The following is a 15,970-nucleotide window of genomic DNA, read 5'->3' on the forward strand; positions in this document are numbered from 1 at the left end:
CATTTACATTATATCCTTCCCGACGTTCCCCTTTCCTTTTGTTTATTTTATACTTTACATTATCCCACAGGAATGATTCATCAAACAAATCGGCCGTTAGAATGGATCTTTTTGTCCAACAAAACATCTAAACGCTTAACTACTTATATCGATCATTTAGCTAAATTAATCATCAAAGGACGACATCGCTGTCGACAACTCTGGGGAGGAAATCCTTCCTTCATTATTTCTCAATTTACTCATAGTCAAATTACTTATCTTCTTGCTACTTCTGATTCTTGGCAAGTTGCTTGTGCCTCATTTGTCGGACAATTTTCTACCCAATAGCCTAAGTCTCCATTTTTTCATTCTTCAGACAGCATTCTGTGTTGCCTTTCTCACTAATATCTTTATTTCCTGTTTAAGGCCCTACCTTTTTTACTGATGCTAGTAGCAATGGTAAAGCTGAATATTGGAGTGTTCATCAATCTCGAGTTACAGTTTATCCTTATCCCTTGGTGCACCAGGGAGAACTGTTTGCTATTCTCATGGTCTTATTTGATTTCCCTTCCACCAGTTGTAACATTGTTAGTGGTTCTCAATATGCCGTGTATATTACTTCTTATATTTCTCAAGCCACTCTACCTCTTTGTGCTACTTCTTCTCTTCAAAAACTCTTTTCTTTGTTGTCTTCTACTTTGAGCCAACGTCGAGCTCCTTTATTCATCACCCATCTTCGTTCTCATTCTCAACTTCCTGGACCGTTAGTTCATGGTAATGCTCAGATTGATTCACTTTTAATCGGCCACCTACAGGCTGCAGAACAAGAACATGCTCTACATCACACTAATAGTTCTGGCCTTCAACGACGATTTCATTTAACTCGTAAACAAGCTCGTTCTCTTATTCGAGCTTGTCCTTCTTGTGCTCCTTTGAGCATTCCATCTTTTCATCCCGGAGTTAATCCACGAGGTACTCAAGTTAATCAGATTTGGCAAATGGACGTCACACATGTCCCTTCTTTTGGACGATTAAAGTATGTTCATCATACTATTGATACTTTCTCTCATTTTCAATGGGCAACTCCTTTACCATCTGAAAAAGCTGATTCTGTTACTACTCATCTTTTAGCTTGTTTTGCCGTCATGGGCATTCCTCTAATACTTAAAACTGATAATGCTCCTGCCTATGTTTCTCGTAAATTACAAGTTTTCTTACAGCAATACAATATTCAACATCTCACTAGTATCCCGGGCAACAGTCAAGGCCAAGCCATCATTGAGCGCGCAAATTTAACCTTGAAAACTCAACTGTTAAAACAAAAAGGGGGAAATGAGTCCCCCAGAAATCAGATTTTAAAGGTTTTATTTACCTTAAATTTTTTGAATCAATGGAGACAATTGCAGGACTCCGCTGCCGTAACTCATCTTTCCTCACCTCCTTCGACGATAGTCCCCGTCGATAATTTAAAGGTTTGGTATCCTAATGAAGAAGGTAAGTATGCACAGGGGCAAGTTCTAAAACAGGGATGGGGTTATGCTCTTATCCTTACAGGGAGTGGACCTGAATGGTTTCCTACAAGGTGATTGAAACCCTGTTGAAAAGAAACTGGACTCAGCATGCATCTCTTCCTTTGTTGGATGTGTCTCAGCGGAGGACTTATTTCCCTTAGTGAGGCTTTGTATGAATATTGGACTTATATTTCCTTTCCACCCTTGTATCAGGAAGTTGCCTGGGGGAGGCAGAAGTTAAGGTTTTCACCAACGACACTACTTGGATGCCGTCCCCCTATATGGACAAGGACAACATAGAACGGGAAACGGGAATAATAAACGGCACATACCAATTTGGAGTGGAAGGACTTCCGATTTGCATGGGAAATAGTCCTCATTGTCTCCGGAAATCACATGAAGCTTGGGCTGTTCGCTATAATCATAGCCATGTGGCTGCCAATACTGTTATTATTGTAACAAGAAGTTTTCATTATAATCATACTGTACATATTAATGAGACTATTCCTAGTTCCTTACCTTTTTGTCTTATTCCAGAGGTTTCCCCTAATATTGAGGTATTGGAGTGGCAACATTGTCGGGGAACTAAGCCCCGGATTTTATTAGAATATAATGGGCTGCAAGTAATTGATTGGAGTGTGCACGGTGATTTTCAAACAAAATTTAGTCACATACCTTTAAGATGGCACCGGGTAAATAAAAGTATTGTTGCTGACGGTAATGAAACTTTAGTATGGCATGAAGGAGGCTTGTCGCCACCTATGCCTCATCTTAGATACTCTTTACAAGTACAAAGTCATCTTTGGAAGTTATTAGCTGAGGTGATGCCATTAGTACTTTTGTGGGGAATATGTCCCTTAATCTTTCTAACCCGAATAACCCCTTTCATATTCAATTACATCGGAATGTCTCCCGATATATTATTGCTTGTGTCCGAAAGCCTTATCTATTGTTAGCAGGACATTTAACATGAGATAATGATACGGGGATTGTTAATTGTAAAGATACGTGTACATTTTTGTCTTGCCTCAATCATTCTTGGTGGCGCAGTTTTACGGGGGATATTTATATCCTCAGGGCTCGTAAGGAAATTTGGCTACCTGTCAACCTTACGCGACCGTGGGGGGCATCACCTCTTGAGACTTATATTTGGACTTCCCTTCAACGGACCCGTCGTGCCCTTGGACTTATAATTGCCTTGGTAATGAGCCTTGTTGCCATTGCCTCCACCGCGGCTGTGGCAGGGCTCATGCTACATCAAAGCATACAAAATGCTGAATTTGTACAGCAATGGCATGAACAATCTCACCGGTTGTGGCTGCAACAATGGAACATTGACTCCCAACTTGCTAAAAGATTGGACAACGTGGAACAAGCCTTAACGTGGCTTGGAGATCAGCTCACTGTCCTCAGCACTCGAATAACATTGCAATGTGATTGGAATTCCATGCAATTTTGCATAACACCTGTGCCTTTTTATGTTTCTCAGAATTGGACCGAAATCCGAAGATTATTAATAGGCCATAAAAATATTAGTTTGGACATCCAAGAACTCACTCAAAACATTTCTGAAGCATTTCAACAACAATTACATGTATTGTCCGGAGCAGCTACTATGCAGGAGATGGGTCAACGCCTTGCTGCTCTTAATCCATGGACTCAGATGAAAACATGGATTTCTACAATCTCTGGAAGTATATTGCTTTGGGTGCTGGGATTGAATCTATTTCTCCTAATAATCCGATGCTCCCTCCGTCGCATCCAAAAACAAAAGAAAAACCAGGAACAAGTATGGGCTGCCTTTCTAAGATTGAGGCAAAACAAAAAAGGGGGGAATGCAGGGGCCGTTGAAAATAATATGCTGAGAATATATAGGGCTCAAGGACAGTATCTCTAGCTAGTTGCACTTTCAATGAACTCCAGTAGTCAAGGATACTATCTCTAGTTGAACTTTTAATGAACTCTAGTAGGCGCCAAGAAGGCAGACAAAATAAGAAAGAACTTAGAAACAAAGAACTAAGCAGTAGGTTATATCTGGGTGCAGAAAGTTTGTTTTGTATTATGTCATTTTTGCTGACGTGGGATTTATGGGGTATAAATAAAGTGAGGTGGAGGCTTTAGGCGCGGCCGCCATGTTCTCTGTTTGTCTTTGTCTTTTGTGTCTGTATCTGTTCATTTTCCACTACCCCTGGCACGGGCCCCAAGAGGTGAGGGAATCAGGAGAGTTCCAGTGTCATGGGGGATCAGGAGAGTCAAGCCCCACATGAGCTCATCTGTACCTGTCACCTCGCGCCAGAGTTGGTGGAGGATCTCCTGATGTTCTGGAGGGTCAGATAAGTCCTAGGACCCAGTGACTTACAGTGTGAGGTACAGACCAGCACAGTGTGAGGTACAGACCGCCACATGCTCTGCTCAGATGGTCACAGCGCTGACCTCATCTCCAGCCTCCTGCCATCACCACCCCAGTTCTGATAGTCCTGCGTTCCATGGCAGCCATGAGCTGTATGTTAAAATAATAAATCAGCACCATCCCTTCTCTCCTCAAAACCCTCTCGTAGCTCTTCTTTGCTCTTAGACTACAACCCAGAGTCTCCCACAACTCAGAAGGCCCAGAGTGGCCCAGCCTCTGTGGCCTCATGCCTTCCCCACCCACTCCAACCTCACTGCTGCTTCTCTCCCTCCTTGATATCTGTGTACCTGCTGTTTCTTCTGCATGGAATTCACTTCCTGTCTTAGCTCTAGGATCTCAGTTCAAAAAGGCCTCTTCAACTTCCTGCCTCTCAGGATTCCCCTGTCACATGACCCCTGCACTAGCCATAATGTCTCTATAACTAAATTGGGACAGATTCAGAAGGGGCTTTGTTGAGCCTTCTATGCTCAAGAGACTCAGGCCAAGCCCAGCCCCAGTCCCTGCTCTCATGAGACCACGGGCGTAGGGGTCATTTTGGGGATTATCTTTGCACTGGGTCCTGTGGGATGGTATCACCTCCAGCCTCCAGGGACCCATCCTAGCCATGGGTCCCTATGTGTTTAATACATTTAAAAGGAATATGTACAGCTCTTAAGAAACCAGGATAGATTTAATTGATCTGCCCACCTTAACCCCCCAAAGAAAGGAGGTGGAAATGGGCAGATTGCAGGCAGAGGCAGAGATGAGTGCTGACAGCTGGGGTTGGGGATGAGGAGTCTGAGGCACCTCTGGAGTCTGGAGACTCTAGTCCCACTATTTAAAGAGTACCATCCTCTCCAGAAGAGCTTGAATCTCTCCTCCAGCTGTTGTCAAGGAGCTTTGGCCATGTCATGGTCCCTGCCACCTCTCCACCTTCTGTCCCCACGGGCGACCTCCCAAACCTAGCACACCATTGAAGTTATCCTGTGGGCATTTAACCTGGCCTGACATCAGGATCTCTTAGAATTATGAAATGTCCAGATTATAGATTCTCCCTCTTTGCCTTGTCCAAACCCCTGATAAATAAGGAGCATTAACTGACCTGTCACATGTTTTCCTGTAACATGCTGTGCCTCCTATCTTGAGGTCATCACCACACACCCATCACCCTTGCTGACTTTCCTTTTTCTGCTGTCCTAGATTGTGACTTTCTTGAGGACAAGAAACTCAGGAAATGTACATTTAGTGATGCATTGATTAGACAAATATTTATTGCACATCTGCTGCATGCTAAACAATGGAGACTGCAATGTCCTAGAAGGCATCTTCTTCTACTATGAATTAATGATTAAATGGGTGGATGACTGAAAAAAAGAAGCAAGGGGAAATGCTTGCTGCTGCTTAGAGGGAACAGAAGAATATCTAGACTAAATTGGAAAGTCTGTGAGGATAGTAGTCAAATTGATCTTTTCCTCCAATCTATCCTTAGGACCTAGCACTGTGCCTGGCACATTTTAAAGAGTCTGTAGATAATTATTGGAAGGTATATTGGTGGATGAAGTATGTCATTGAATGATTGCATTTGCCTTCAGAACTAACTGTAAAACTTTGCAGAATTCCAAGCACGTTGCTATATATGGCCTTATTTTCTTTCCCTTCTACTTTAGATGTGTGAAGTAAGTAGGCCAGACTGTGACCCCCATTTTACAAGTAAAGAAAATCACAGAGGCTCTGTAATTTGTGCTCCAAGATACCAGTCAGGTACTGTAGAGGGATCACACAAATATAAGCTTCTGACTCAAAATTCAGTAACCCAGGCTTTTCACTAACCAGGGCTGTTTAAGTAGGTTGGAATGACTGGGGTCCTTCCACTCATCCATTCGCCCACCAGTCAATCTACCTTGTCATCTTAATTCGTGGCATATGGAGAGCTTTATTAACCTCTGAACTTGACCTTGGTCTGATTGCATAAGGGAGCCCCAAGTGGAACCCAGCACTTATATTATTCTGCTAGGTGATGGTCCATGGGCAAGGGTTGGTAGCCCCCAGCCTCTCTCTGTAATGGTGGCTTCTGCATTTTATACTGGTTTTCCCCCACTGTATCCCTTTGTACATTTGTGACCTTCTTGCCCTCCTGCCCTTATGCCACTCCTCCATCTGAAGTACCCTCTGCCACATAGCCATTTGTCAAAATCTTGCCAATTATTTGAGACTCCTCCATGAAGGCTTTCTAGATCCAGCCAGAAGTAATCTCCTTTCCTCTAAGCTTCCTACTTTGCTTTATAGCTATTTATAGCATGTCTTTTCTCAGGCCCTTGGACTAAGTTCCCAAGGACAGAGTCCCACAATGCCAGATCTCAGAAGAAGTTGGTTGACTAAATGAATCTTTAAAGTGAGTGTCTATTTGCATCTTGCTACAGAGGTAATATATAGTCAATATAGAAAAAGCATAGAAAAATGAATCAGAACATGATTAAAATCATCTCCGATCCCACTATTTAGAAAGTGCCATTCTTTGTGGTCCATTATTTTTCCAGCTGTATATACATATATTCATGTCTAAACAGAATCATAAGGGTGTCCATTTTCTATATGAAATTCCCCTATCTCACTTCATGAAAATATAAGCTCCTTGAAAGTCAACACTTTCTTTTCATGTGCATTCTCCATGATGCCTGAATTTAAGCCAGATGTTAGGTAAATTTCTGTAGAGTTGCTGTATGGGAATCCAGCCATTATTGACACCCCAAATTGCTATCTCTTCTCTCTGTTCTCTGGAAATACTTATCTGACTTCAAATATGGGACAGCTCAGTTAAACATACAGAACATTTATGGAGTCCCTACTCTCTTCAGCTGCTGTGCCAGGTACCAGGCTACACAAATAATTCTGACGTGTCCCTGCACTAGGATCCAATAAGGGAAGTCAGCTGTATAAAGAGACCATATATATATATATATAAAACTTATATATTGTGTGTATATGTATTATATATATATAGTGTGTGTGTGTGTGTATATATATATATATATATATATATATATATATCTCAAGACAGTGGTAAAAGAGGATGCTATAACTATATATGTAACAAATGTAACTGTGGAGTGCTCTCTAAAAACCAAGACCAACCTTAGAGCTAATTTGTACTATCTGATTTGATTATTAAAAAAACCTTGTGAGGCAGGTGCTGTTATTATCCTCATTTGGTAGATGGGGGAACTGAGGCAGGAAGAAGTGAAGAGCTTGCCCAAAAACACACAGGTTGAACACAGGGGAGCTGGGATGCAAATTCAAGTAGTTGGTCTCCAGACCCTGTGATCTTATGCAGCATGCAATATTCCTCCTTATGAAAGCATAGAGGAGCATAACATATTGAATTAGGAAAAAAATCATAGTATATGTGGTACGTTATACAAATATCTGGTCAGAATTCATACATAAGTGCAAGGAAAGGCATAGCAAGAGATCAGACTGGGGAGAAGTGCATATAACAGGCCAGGAAGGGCCTTGTGTGTCAGGCTCAATAAATTAGGTTTTATCCTGAGGGACAGTAGAAAACATTGGAGGGTTTTGGGCAAAGGAATTATATAGTCAGATTGACAAGTTAGAAATTTCATCCTGGGCCGGGCGCGGTGGCTCAAGCCTGTAATCCCAGCACTTTGGGAGGCCGAGACGGGCCGATCATGACGTCAGGAGATCGAGACCATCCTGGCTAATACGGTGAAACCCTGTCTCTACTTAAAAATACAAAAAACTAGCCGGGCGACGAGGCGGGCACCTGTAGTCCCAGCTACTCGGGAGGCTGAGGCAGGAGAATGGCATAAACCCGGGAGGCGGAGCTTGCAGTGAGCTGAGATCCGGCCACTGCACTCCAGCCTGGGTGGCAGAGCAAGACTCCGTCTCAAAAAAAAAAAAAAAAAAAAAAAGAAATTTCATCCTGGTAGCCATTTGATGGATGGCTGGAAGGAAGGAAGCCTGAAGGTAGGGATACCTATTAAGGGGCCTACTGAATAGTCTTCATTTGCTTCTTGAGATCCCCTTTTCCCACCTGCTGCACCCAGAAAGGCTGACTTGTATGATTTGTTTCATTTAAGCATCCTTGGGTGTTTGGTTGAGGTCAACCTGTGTGAGACATCTACAAAAAATTGGTAGGTAGAAGGAGAATGAGGTTGGGAATTTACTCTCTTGAAAAATTCCATCCTGGGTTGTGCATTGGCAGTGCCTGGGTTATTCTAGTAAAGGCTATAGTTCCTATCTGGCAGCTATATGGTAGCCCTTTCCTACAGCTCTGGATTTTTTAGGGTTTTATAATATTCCATCCCCCACCATCCCTTGTGCCTTCAGGCCTAGGGTGGTGACAGTTCCTTGCTGTTGTGGATCTTGGAGTACTTTGTTGCTCATTATTGGTTTGTCTTAAAACTGTCCAAGCCTTTGTAAATGCTCCCTTCATTAAATACTTCTCAATGACCTTTCTGAGTATGTCTCCTCTTCTCTGGTGAGACCCTGACTGGCACAGAACCATTTGCAATAGCCCCTGAGAGAGATGATAAAGCTTTGCATTAATTAAGCATTTTAGAGATCAAAAAGGCCGTATTATTTCCCAGGCCCACTCAGCAAGACTTGATGTGTGACAATCACCCATGAATGCTGCAACAACTAGTGGCAAGGTTGGTTAAAGTCAACATCACTACATCTCCCAGTTCTTTCTGCCCAGGCAGTGAGCTCATCTCATGTAATGTCTGCTTTCTCCATGGCAAGAAAAAGACCATTTGCAAACTCATTGGAAACTTTCTCTGGGCTTCAGCAAATAATCTTCTGGAGGGTCAGCTGGTGCTGTCGAATCAGAAGGTCGATTAGTTAGCCACTTGGGAGATGTTACCAAGATGGCTGGTGATGAGAAGAGCTGCTTCTTTTCTTTTTTCTTTTTTTTAGACAGAGTCTCTCTCTGTCACCCAATCTGGTGTGCAGTGGCACAATCTCAGTGCACTGCAAGCTCTGCCTCCTGGGTTCATGCCATTCTCCTGTCTCAGCCTCCCAAGTAGCTGGGAATACAGGCACCAGCCACCACGCCCGGCTAATTTTTTTGTATTTTTAGTAGAGACGGGATTTCACTGTGTTAGCCAGGATGGTCTCGATCTCCTGACCTTGTGATCCGCCTGCTTCGGCCTCCCAAAGTGCTGAGATTACAGGGGAGCGCCACTGCACCTGGCCAAGCTGCTTATTTTCATAATGACCTTCAGGAATTAAATAAAAATACAGCCGGGCGCGGTAGCTCAAGCCTGTAATCCCAGCACTTTGGGAGGCCGAGACGGGCGGATCACGAGATCAGGAGATCGAGACCATCCTGGCTAACACGGTGAAACCCCATCTCTACTAAAAAAATACAAAAAAACTAGCCGGGCGAGGTAGCAGGCGCCTGTAGTCCCAGCTACTCGGGAGGCTGAGGCAGGAGAATGGCATAAACCTGGGAGGCGGAGCTTGCAGTGAGCTGAGATCCGGCCACTGCACTCCAGCCTGGGCGGCAGAGCGAGACTCCGTCTCAAAAAAAAAAATACAATGAGTGCCATAGATTAGGAGGAACAAGCCGATTAAAAGCACAACATGCCTTCGGGATTTTTCATTTCTTTTCCAGGAGGCTGAAAGGCATCAGTGGCCACCAAGGCAGGATGGCAGTCTACCCAGAATCACTGATGAAGGCTGATCCTCTCTCGGCTTTTGTGGGGCAGTTGAGGGAATTTGAGCCTATTGAATATTTCATGAGTTGCAGTCCATGGGGGAGAACAGAAAAAGGTGAAAATGCAATCCCTGTGTTTCTTTATGATTCCAACACAAAACCAAGCTATCTAGGGTGGGAGGGAGGCAGGTGCTGGAGTCAGCTTACTGCTGGAAGGCATGGTACACCAATTCTCCCACTTTAATATCTGCTGTTTCATTTTATATTCATCATGTCAGCATAATCTGCCTTTATGGGAATCATCTTGGTTCCCGACTAAATGCGTTTAGTCTCCCTTTTGCTTTAAGGTGGATTGTAATATGACTTGAAGACTTAATGAATGTTTATATGGAAGGAGTAGGGGAAGAAAAAAGGGAAGATACAATTGGAAAATCAATCAGCAGAGAACTTCAAGAGCTGGTTTTGGTCATGCTACTGTTTTATTCACCTGTTTTTAAGGGACACAGGACTGGTTTTCTGACCAAGTGTACTCTACTGGTTCTGAATAAAATACACACAGTCTCACCAAGCATTCAAAGCCCTTAAGCCCTTAACTCTGTGTCTGAACTACATTTCTTTTTATTTATTTATTTATTTTGAGACAGAGTCTCATTCTGTCACCTGGGCTGGAGTGCAGTGATGCCATCTTGGCTCATAGCAACCTCTGCCTCCCGGGTTCAAGCAATTCTTCTGCCTCAGCCCCCCGAGTAGCTGGAACTACAGGTGTGTGCCACCACACCTGGCTAATTTTTGTATTTTTAGTAGAGGCAAGGTTTCACCATATTGGTCTGGCTGGTCTTGAACTTCTGACCTTGTGATCCGCCCACCTTGGCCTCCCAAAGTTCTGGGATTACAGGCATGAGCCACCGCACCCGGCCTTGAACTACATTTCTAACCTGACATTCTGCTCCACTCCAACATATACACGCAGCTTCATGCCCCTGAGATGACCAGCTGATCTCTATGCCTTCTCCTCCTTTCCTCTGAGGGACATCAGTATGTCCATCTTCTACACTGCTCCTACCACCACCTTTTGGAAGTAGTTCTTGGCTGCAAGCTAGAAGAGTCTTTTCCCACCTTTGAGTTTTCTTTTTTTTTTTTTTTTTTTTTTTTGAGACGGAGTCTCACTCTGTCGCCCAGGCTGGAGTACAGTGGCCGGATCTCAGCTCACTGCAAGCTCCGCCTCCTGGGTTCAGGCCATTCTCCTGCCTCAGCCTCCCAAGTAGCTGGGACTACAGGCGCCCGCCACCTCGCCCGGCTAGTTTTTTGTATTTTTAGTAGAGACGGGGTTTCACTGTGTTCGCCAGGATGGCGAGTTTTCAATAGACCTTTACTTTTTCTCTTTTTTTTATCCTCTGATGAAATGTAACATTCTTTGAATTTTATTTTTTAGTCCCTCCAGCATTTTATTATGAATGTGTGTAAGTAAGTGTGTTACTGAGTCACTGAAATATATGTAAATACAAAAATATATATATATACCAAATCACTCTTATATATATATATATATGCATTAAGCATTTTAAAGATGAAAAAGGACATGAGTATTTGAAATATATATACATACACATATATCTATATGTATCTCAGTGATTCAATAATTATTTACTGAGCATGTATTATGTGCCAAGCACTTTCCAAAGTGCTTGAGAGATGGCAGGAAATAAGACACACAAGGTTTCTGCTCTCCTCGAGAGAGAGACAATAAATACATGTTCAAGGAAATGTAGAGCATCAATTTTTATTTTATTTTATTTATTTTATTTTATTTTATTTTTGAGACATGGTCTCACTCTGTTGCCCAGGCCAGAGTGCAGTGGCATGATCTCCACTCCCTGCAACCTCTACTTTCCAGGTTCAAGCAATTATTGTGCCTCCGCCTCCTGAGTCATGGCTGGGATTACAGGCACATGCCACCATGCCCAGTTAATTTTTGTGTTTTTGGTAGAGATGGGCTTTCACCGTGTTAGCCGGACTGGTCTCAAATGCATGGCTTTAAGTGATCTGCCTGCCTCGGCCTCCAAAAGTGCTGAGATTACAGGCGTGGGCCACCACACCAGGCCTGAATTTCTAATCGTGATAACTGGTATCGAAAGTTTTTGTAAAAGGTATATAATAAAGATTGGACGTGCGTGAAGAGGACTACTTCAGCTAGAGTGGACAGGCTTAGTTTCTCTAAGCAGGTATCATTTGGACTGAGAGACAAATACTGAGAAGAAGCCAGCTTCCAGGTTCTTGGAGGAGAGTGCTAGGAATGTTGGGCAGAAAATACTCATGACCTGGGACAAGTGGGAGTCTGGCCTGTTTCAGGAATAGTTTTAAGTCCTGCGGGGATAGAGTATACGATGAAGGGGTGATGGCAGGAGATAGTCCCGATAACACACAGTCACCTGGACCTTGGTAAATGGAGAGCGTGCATGCGTGTGGACAGTAACATGAGGGAGGAGACAGTGGGCTGGGTAGAATATCCACTGCTAAATAACTATGAGCTCCCTGAAGGCAAGGCTATGTCTCATTTAACCCCATATTCTGAGCTACTGAGCTGCCTGGAATTGAGTAGGTGTTTGATAAATATGTTTAATAAATAAACAAATGCATGAATAAACGAATAATGAGTGAATGAATGAGCACGGCCTTCTGCTTCTGCTAAAGCAGTTTTCCCTTTAACATTTTATACCCCTCCTCTCTTGTCTTCAACAACAGTTTCTTTTCTTTGTAATAAAGTGAGTCTGGAGTTACTCTCTGTGATTAAATATTTACTGTGTTTCACACACTGTTATTATCATTTAACATTTACTCTCTGCTGACTGTGCACTCATCACTGTAGCAAACGAAGAGCTCAATCTAGTTTTGGCCCATGGGCTAATTTAGTCAAGAAAAAGGAGATGTTAAGTGCAACTGGCATAGTAGAAATTGCATGGACTGGAAATCCACTGGTTCTAGCTAGGTACAAATTCACCAGTGAACTTAAACAAGTCACTAACCTTCTGCAACCTTCTACTTTCTCATCTGAACATGGAAAGGGGAAGCCTCTTTAATAGTGAGATTTCAGGGACTGGCTGGAGACAGCGCTAGAAGTGAGTACCTCAGATTTCCACAAGCACCCCTCTGTTCATTCCGCCATCTATGCCAGGCTGTGTCAACCAGATGTAGCCTACCTTGGAGCTTTTTCTCTGGTGCCACTCCAGGGACACTCAGCATATGGAGTGCCTGCTTAGCCAGCAGCACGTGGAACTACAGAATTAGACGCTGTTATTTCTAGTCTAGCTCTCAGCCCTGGGTTCCCTGAAACTCTGGTTTTGAGCTTTGATGTACTGAGAGAAAAATGAACCAGGCCATTTACCATAATGTCTTCATCTTGCCTTGGCCCAGCTGGCTGTCTGCCAGGGAAGCTACTGCCAAGGCCTCGGGTGCTGAGGCTGGGAGGGGGTCAGTGGGGCAGCAGATCACCCCAGCCTGGGATGAAGAGAAGGTGCTGAGAGGAGACCTGCTCTTCAAATTGGTCACCCAGCCAGTCCCTCCTCGTGGGCACCACAGTGGGTTCGCAGGGCCCTTTGGCGCTTGTGCTCTAAGTGCTGACAAATCTTTGTGATTGTCTCAAGGCCTGTTCAACTCTTCCAGCTGCAAGGGAAGCCCAAACATGTGTTCACTTGGCTTAATAACTTACTATGTTCTTGCCACTTTGTCTTTTACTTGGAATGAGTAGCAGGCCATGGAAAAACTGTAAACAGAGGACTTAGTGATGTGACATGACTTTTGTTTGGCAGGATTACTCTGGCTCCTGATTGAGAACAGAATGGACAAGTGGAAGAAGAGAGTCAGGTTAAGAAGCCCTTACTGGATGAGGAGTGGGAGAGAAAGCAAACTGTCAAAGATGGCTCACAGTTTTTGTTTTTTATTCTTTTCAGAGCAGTTGAAGGATGAATTAAATTCTCTTCCTATCAATAATGATGATGATGATAATAAATCAATACCGAACTTAAAAATTCATAGCTAACATTTTTTAGCCCTTATTAAGTGCTAAACATCTCCTAAGGATTTTTGATTGTGAACTTCAAGGAGGGAAAGTCTACTGGACAAGGGTGATATAAGAATAATTCAGTAGGCCAGGCACAGTGGCCCACAGCTGTAATCCCAGCACTTTGGAAGGCCAAGCCAGGTGGATCATGAGGTCAGGAGTTCAAGACCATCCTGGCTAACATGGTGAAACCCCCATCTCTATTAAAAATACAAAAAATTAGCTAGGCGTGGTGGCGGGTGCCCGCAGTCCCAGCTACTCGGGAGGCTGAGGCAGGAGAATGGCGTGAACCTGGGAGGCGGAGCTTGCAGCAAGCCACGATCGCACCACTGCACTCCAGCCTGGTCAACAGAGCAAGACTCTGTCAAAAAAAAAAAAAAAAAAAGAATAATTCAGTAGAATTTGGGTGATGAGTAGGTGATTTGGTGGTATCATCTCCTCCTCTTTTCAAGATGATTCTTTTTCATTTCGTGTCACCAGATATGATGGGCCCTGCAGTGGGACATGGGGAGAGCTGATTGGATAAGAGGCTGTAACTCAGTTTGCTTATCAGTCCTCCTCGTGTGTGTGTGAATGCACTTGAGGCCTTTGGGGACTGTAGGAATACTGTCCAAGGTCATAGCTGTCTCAGGAGGGAGGAGCCAAGGTACTAAGCCTCCAACACTACTAAGGCTACTTGTCTGCTGATGGACACTATAAAGGCTATTTGTCTCCGATTTGTCCCCCTTGAGGGCAGATGTAATGATCCTCCAAGAACTCCATCACCCTTCTCTTGTATTCATCCATAAGATGCACTGATAGGCCTTGTCTTTCTAGGACATTTTAAAAGGGGTACACACCCCTTTACTCGAGGGGACTGCGGAACAATTGTACAATCCCTTGTGATGACACTTTTAGCACCTTAAGCCATCATCCTTTTTTACTAATAAAAAGGTATGATACATTGAACAAAAATACTATTCAAATGATAATCATTTTAAAACTATTTACAGAAGGAAAACTAGCATAGAGATAAGAGTAAGAAACTTCAAGTCAGGAGATTGAATTTTATAATTTACTAGAATGTCCTCACCCCCACTGGCTATATGAGAACGTTGGGATGGGGCAGTAGCTTTGCAAGTATTTTTTAGCCAAGGAAACCTTTGTGCCAACATTCTCTTGCTTGGGAATACACTATATAACTTACAAAAAAATGGAGCTGCTCTCGTGGAAGCAAGAGGAACACGGCCAGGGCAACCCTCTTGCCAAGCTCCTTTCCTGTGCAAGATGACCCTGAGCTACCTCAGCTGAGCTGGTGCCCTTTTGGGCCTTCCTGGCTCTGAGGTTTGGACATGAGTACTTCCAGCTCAACTTCTAAAGAATCCACACTCTCAACTCCCACTCCTTTCATGGATTTCTTTCGTCTTCTAGTTCCATAGCCTCAAAACAATGAAAGCATATTATCCTTAGTTTTATTCCACTATCAGAGTAGAGTGAATTATCTGATTACGCATAGTGTATCAAAAAGGGGCTCAGGCAGATCTGGGTGCAAACCCTGCCTCCACTACTCTGTTACTTTAGGTGAATCTTGGTCACAGTTGACCCGTCTATAAATGAAAGTGATGAAGCCTGGCTCATGGACTTGATGTGAGGAAAGGCATCCTGGCAAAAAACAGGTGCCTCTGAGCTCCTGATTATGTGGGTTCTCTTCCTCCCTGCAGCACCAAGACCAGGCGTACAGTTCACCCAGTGCCTCGGGTCTTGTCTTGCAGAGATGTCTGGCATGGTGGCGGACATCTTGCTGGTGCACTGGAGACAGCAGTGGCTGGAGAATAGCACCTTGTACTTCCACGTCTCCATGAGCAGCTCCAGGCAGCTGGCCCAAGTCACCGCCCCCACTCTCCAAGAGCCCTCAGAGATTGTTGAGGAGCAGATGCACATCCTCCACCTATCTGTGATTGTGAGTGAGTGGGGGATGTGATTGGGGTCAGGGATTGGGTTGGGGAGAAATGGGTGGAGAGATGGAGGGGGGTGGGGGTTTTTCCACAGATGGAGGGAAAGAGCCAAGCTCAAGAGGTTAAAATGAGAAACAGAAAATCAAATGGATTCTGTGGTGTCACTTGGACTGATGCATACCCATCCATCATCTGTCAGCTGTGACAAACTTCAGAGAAGAAAATAAGGGGTCTCCAACTCCTTAGCCTTCTGGCTGACATCTCTGGGAATAACTGTTTAATATCTGTCATGAGCTTGGACTGCTTTGCTTAGGGCTAAGGTTCAGTGCTTTAGAATACAACTGGCCATTCCAAGAATGACTGAACAAATGAAATTGGAATAAAACCAGAATGGGCTGCCCTTTCCTAAGTGTCCTTGATGTG

The sequence above is a fragment of the Trachypithecus francoisi genome, unplaced genomic scaffold, assembly GCF_009764315.1.
Source record: "Trachypithecus francoisi isolate TF-2019V2 unplaced genomic scaffold, Tfra_2.0 Lachesis_group9, whole genome shotgun sequence".
Classification (NCBI taxonomy): Eukaryota; Metazoa; Chordata; class Mammalia; order Primates; family Cercopithecidae; genus Trachypithecus; species Trachypithecus francoisi.